Source organism: Callorhinus ursinus, unplaced genomic scaffold (assembly GCF_003265705.2).
Source record: "Callorhinus ursinus isolate GAN/ISIS: 27379988/994484 unplaced genomic scaffold, GSC_fseal_2.0 scaffold14, whole genome shotgun sequence".
In the NCBI taxonomy this organism is placed as follows: Eukaryota; Metazoa; Chordata; class Mammalia; order Carnivora; family Otariidae; genus Callorhinus; species Callorhinus ursinus.
Genome location: NW_027397076.1, coordinates 13,142,707 through 13,148,706, shown reverse-complemented (window position 1 = coordinate 13,148,706; position 6,000 = coordinate 13,142,707).

The window sequence follows — 6,000 nt, the reverse complement described above, 5'->3', positions numbered from 1 at the left end:
AGGAGGAAGGAAGGAGCTGGGCCAAGTATTCCTGTTTTTCTCCTATACTTGCCAGTGTGACACCTTCCCTCTCTCTTTCCTACTGGACATGAGGGAATCAGGGTGTCCCACAGGGGTCTTAGGAGCATGTTTGCCTGGGTTCTTTATTCTCAGGCTCCCTTGTTCAGGGGCTTCCTCACGACGGCAAAGATTACCAGGTTCAATGCCAACGTGGGGAAAACGCCCTCTCCCCATCTCTGTGCTGGGCCGCAAAGGGAGCAGGTGCTTGGTTTCAGAATATCCTGAAGTTTCACGTGAAACAATTCCATTTATTCTGATTTGGTATCCAAACCCTCACGGGGTTCCAGCCTCCCTAGACAAAGCCTATCAACCCAAGCAACTGGCCCCTCGAGAAGGGATTGGATCATTGTGCTTGGCCCAGGAGCTTCTACATGTGCTGAAGACTCCTATTCTACTATTATCTCTGGCAAGCCTGGTTGTGGCCCCAGGCCTTCCTTGGCTGCTATCAAATTACTATTCTCTTTTGAGTTTCAGGGATTTTTAAAAGGTGATAATCAACCTCTTAGCTTTTTCTACCGTTAAGGAGTTAGTTTTGAAACCCCCTGAATAGCCGCTTACCTATCTTGGTCATTACTGCACAGCATGACGTCCTACCCACCAGGTGGTTCCTTCCTGGGCCTCCTCTGTCTGATGCTGCCTAAGAAGGACTGCAGCTTCCTACCAAGGCTTATGCAACACCTCGGATCCAAACAAGAGATCAAATACCCTATGTTCTCAATTGACGCATTTAAAATCCAAAGCAGTAGTTTACACGGGAAAGCTGGGTATCACTGAACAAGAAAAGGCCCAAGACCATTTGCATCTTTCTGGACATCACATTTCTATCATGCAGGAAGCGATTTTGACCAGCAGCAGGTCAGGACTGTGTCTCACTCTACTCATTCTGGAAATTACAGCAGTGACTCACAGTTCGTGGAGTTGTGACACCCGAACGCTGTGTTTTATTCTCCCTTCCCCTCTGCTGGTACAGTGGAAATTTGGGGTGAGTATGGAGGTTACAGGGTTAATGAATTTCAATCAGTTTTGAAATTAAAAAAATCTGAGGCTTGGAGTCCGTTTTAATGCCCTTCCAAAGTCATTGATTGTTTTCCCTTCTGGGGATGGTTCACATCTCAATCAGTACTGTCCAACATCACTTACAAAACTTTATGGTATATCATTCCTTTTATTATCAGTAAATTGAGTGATCCAACCAAAATATCATTACTGATGAATTGATTGATTCAACAACAACAACAATTTAACATGTTTTGGCAGGCATTGGTGATCTAGAGGTGGAATGTGTGTGGAGGGGACAACAGTCATATGAATAATGCTAAGCCATAAAGTTCAAACACTATGCTCTGGGGGTTTAGGAGAAATGGCCCATGTACTTCATCTGGTGGGTCTTGGAAGACTTCTCGGAAGAGACAGGGTTTGAGCTGACTGCAAAGGATGACGAAAACATTTACAAGGGTTTCATGGGGAGAGAGGATGCCTGGGTGGAGAAATATGGATCCTATGCTCAACCTTAGACTCTCAGGGGAGCAGGGAGCCTGATGTGAGGCTCGATCCCAGGACCTTGGGACCATGACCTGAGCTGAAGGCAGACACTTAACCAACTGGGCCACCTAGGCGCCCCATGTTTTCAACAGTTTAAAAATGTAAATTCTTATGATTCATGATAGCCAAGGGGTGGAAGCAACCCGAATGTCCATCAACAGATAATGGTTTTTAAAAAAGTGGTATCTACATACAATGGAATATTATTCAGCCTTGAAAAGGAAGGAAATCCTGTCACATGATACAAATGGCTGAACCTCAAGGACGTTATGCTAAGGGAAATAAGCCAGTCACAAAAAGATAAATACTGTATGATTCCACTTATATGAGGTATCTAAAGTAGTCAAATTCATAGAAACAGAATGTAGAATGATGGTTGCCAGGGGCTAGGGCAAAGGCTGTGGGAAGCTATGTTTAATGGATCTACAGTTTCAGTTTTGCATGATGAAAAAGTTTTAGAGACTGGTTACGTAACAACGGGAACACACTGAACGCTACCACACTGTGTACTTGGAAATGATCAAGATGGCACAGGAAGACCAAGTAGGAGGCTATAGCAATGATCCATGAGAGAGACAAGGGTGACTTGGATTTCAGTGATAACAGCAGAACTGGTAAGAAGTGATCAAATTTTTTCAATATCTGTTGAAGGTAGAGCGAGCAGAATTTGTGGATGGGTCACACAGATATTCTGAAGGAAAGAAAGAGGAGAATCGAGATTAGCTACAAGGGTTTTGGCTGGGACACATGGATGAATAGAATTGCCACTTACTAAGATGAGAAAGTCTATAAGAGGAGCAGGTTTGGGGGAATTTTGAGATGATTTTAGGACATGTTACATTAGAAATCCTTATCAGAAATCCAATTGGTGACATAAAATAGGCACTGGATTTACAAGGATGGAGTTAATGGGAGGGGTCCATGCTTAAGTTATCCATTTGAGAGAGCAGCAAGTAGAATGTGCTTAAAAATCATAAGCCTGGATTACCTTACCAAAGGAGAGCATATAGACAGAGGAAAGGAAACCCATTACTGCTTTCTAAAGTACTCCACCAAGGGGGGAGTCAGGGAAGTGGGGAAGGAGAACACAAAAACACTGGGAAGCAGTGGTCAGAGAGAGAGAATGAAAACCAGGTACGTGTGCTGTCTAATGGCAAGTGGAGAAATTATTTCCAGGCTGCTGCTGGCTCAAGGAAGGTGAGGACTGAGAACTGGCTATTGGCTTAACAACACTGAGGTCACTGAGACATGAATAGGGTAGTGGGTTCAGGAGAGAATTAAAAAGGAGAACATAGTGATGGCATGCATAAACTGCCCTTTCAAAGAGGAGAAATCAAAATAGAGAAGTATCATGGGGGAAATGAGGTCAAGGTAATTTGTTTTTTTTAAGATTGGAAAAATTACATGTTGGCATGCTGATGGGACCAATCCAGTACAGGGTAGAAACCGACAATGTGGAAGTAAGAAAAGAGTAGCTGGGGCAATGAATTTGAGAAGGTGGAGGCAATACGATGTAGTAGACAAATGAAGGGGTCAGCCTTAAGTAGGAGTGTGGGAAGTTAATCCAAGGGAAGGTGGCATATATGGCTACAAATGCAGGTAGGTAGGTAGGTAGGTAGGTGGGATCCCTTGGGACTTCTCTTCTGATTGTTTTGATTTTTTTTCCAGTGAAATGGGATGCAAGGTCATCAACAGGGAGTGGGATGGGATTAGAAGAAGTATTGGAGGCTGAAGGAGCATAGAAAGCATTAAATACTTGTGAGAGTGGAAGAGTGAGTTAAAACTTACAGCATTGAATAGTTATTGGGTAGGTTATCCTAATGTAAAAACATTCATCATCCTTTCCTCGTAGTTCCTCCTCTTTTTTTTTAAAGATTTTATTTATTTATTTGAGAACGAGAGAGTGAGAGACAGAGAGCACGAAAGGGAAGAGGGTCAGAGGGAGAAGCAGACTCCCCGCTGAGCAGGGGGCCCGATGTGGGACTCGATCCCGGGACTCCGGGACCATGACCTGAGCCCAAGGCAGTCGCCCAACCAACTGAGCCACCCAGGCGCCCCCTTGTAGTTCCTCCTTACCATGCTTTCCCTGTAGGGGCATTACAGTCCCATCCCACTGATGTTACGCTTGGCCAGATGACTTTCTTTGACCAGTGAAATATATTAGCGGAAGTGGCATGTACCACTTCAGAAGAGAAAAAAAAAGAAAGATTTAGGTGGTAAATGTTATGTTGTTGTTGTTTGTTTGTTTGTTTACCACAATTAAAAACTTTTAAAAGAAGTCAATTCTTCTTCACTCAAAGGTCATACAGAAACAGGCAGCAGACCCTGTGGGCTATAATTTGCCAACCTCTCGCCAATGGGTGGCCAGTCTGAGTGCAAAAAAGATGGTCCAAATCAATGCTTCTCAAATGTCCCCACTGAAAGACCTCTAACAGCACAAAAGGAGGAAAGCAGACTCCCACATGGGTCTGCCTACAAGTCTATAAAATTCTTTTAAGTACTCTTTCAAATGAAGTTCATGAACGTCTGAATCTTAGCCTATAACACATGTTGTTTTAATGTAACATTGGCATTCACTGTAAAAATCTGTAAAAACTGATGCTCATGCAAGCTCAAAGAAGGTGAGTGGACCTAGTCAAGTCACATAGCTAGAACAAGTCAGAGGTAAGGGACTGGATCCCCAAATTCCTGATTTGAAATGTATACTTTCCACCTGAGCGGGCTGTCTTCCCATCAGGCTTTGGCTCTCCATTCCCAGCCCCTCGCCATATTCCTCCATAACTGATGCAGTCTTCAAAGTAGTGATGGCAAACCACTTTTGAGTTTCTTCCAAAATTTATCGATTCATGTTTAATACCATCGATTCATAAGTTTTATATATGATTTGTTCTGCTATATTCTAGAATATTTTAGTTGATATTTTCTAAAACTCGTTTTTATCTCTTGCCCTAATTATGTTTCCTCATCCACATTTTATTTTTTTACTTTTCATAGCATCCCATTCTGTTATACATTGTGAAATGTTAAATTATGAAGGACCTGACAGATTTGCTATTTTTGTATATCCAGCATCCATTTTTTCTTGTGGTAGATTGTATTATTTGTTCAGAATTCTCCTTTCCCTCCCTGTCCTTCCCCCAGTCCCACTGACTTTGGACTTGGCCATATGACTTGCTTTCCCCAATGGATTGTGAATCAAAGTGAGGGGGTGAGAATTCTAAGCAGAGGTTTAAGAGGCGTCATGTGTCTCCACTCACCTCTCTTGAGCTCCTGCCTTTCTAGAGAACCGTATGTCTCGAGTCAAATCTATTCCTTCAGCCCAGGTCCCAGAATGAAAAGATATGTGAAACAGACCAAAACCCAGCCAACCCAGACCCATTTGTTGTAAGTCACTGGGTCTTGTGGTTGTTTGTCACATTGTAGTATCCCTGCAAAAGCTGACTAATACGTCCCTTCTCCTGGAACCAGGGCTTCTGTTTTCTTCTGGAGACCCAGCCCTTCTCCACTTTTTATCCATAGGGTTTGGTTAGGCTGGCCCTCCTCCCCTGGGCCCCAGGACCCTCCGACACATCACGCTACTAACTCCATCTCTGTTGAGATCTCAGCTCTTCTTATCAAAGCTGAGAGAGCCAAACACTCTCTTGGCCAGTGGAAATGAAAGAGCCTGGGCCTTGTTACTTGCTCAAAAGGGCTCCTAAAGAATTCTTACTCACAGCCCATGCAGTCTTAACTCCCATTCATTTTACAACAAAAGCATAGAAAGAAGAGTGTGGATCATACAATCCTAAATGCCACACCTCTTGGCTACTTTTTGATAGTGGGCAGGAAAGCATGGGGAAAAAAAATAGCAGTTGTTATGGCCTGAAAGTTTGTGTCTCCCAAAAATGAACACTGAAGCCCTAACCCCCAATGTGATGGTATTAGGAGGTGGGGGCTTTGGGAGTTCATTAGGTTTAGATGAAGTCATGAGGGTGAAGCTCCCATGTGGGATTAGTGTCCTTATGAGAAGAGACACCAGAGGGTTTGCTTCCTCCCTCTCTACCCACACGTGTGTGAAAAAAGGCCGTGTGGGAACACAGCAAGAGAGGGCCATGCTAGGAAGAGGGTTCTCGCCAAGCACCAAATGCGCAGGCACCTTGATCTTGGACTTCCCGTCCTCCAGGACTATGAGAAATAAAGGTCTGTTATTTAAGCTCTTCAGTCTACGGTGTTTGTTATAGCAGTCCAAGCTAAGACAGCAGTTTTCCCTTAGAATGCAAAGGACAGACGCTGGAGACACCTAAAAGTAAAAGTTATTCCCTGTGCCAGGAGGAAGAGCAGAGTCAGCTCTGAATTACTCATTCATGTGGAGAGCTGGGAGCAGTGGTGTGCACAATCTCAAACACCAGGAAAACTTAA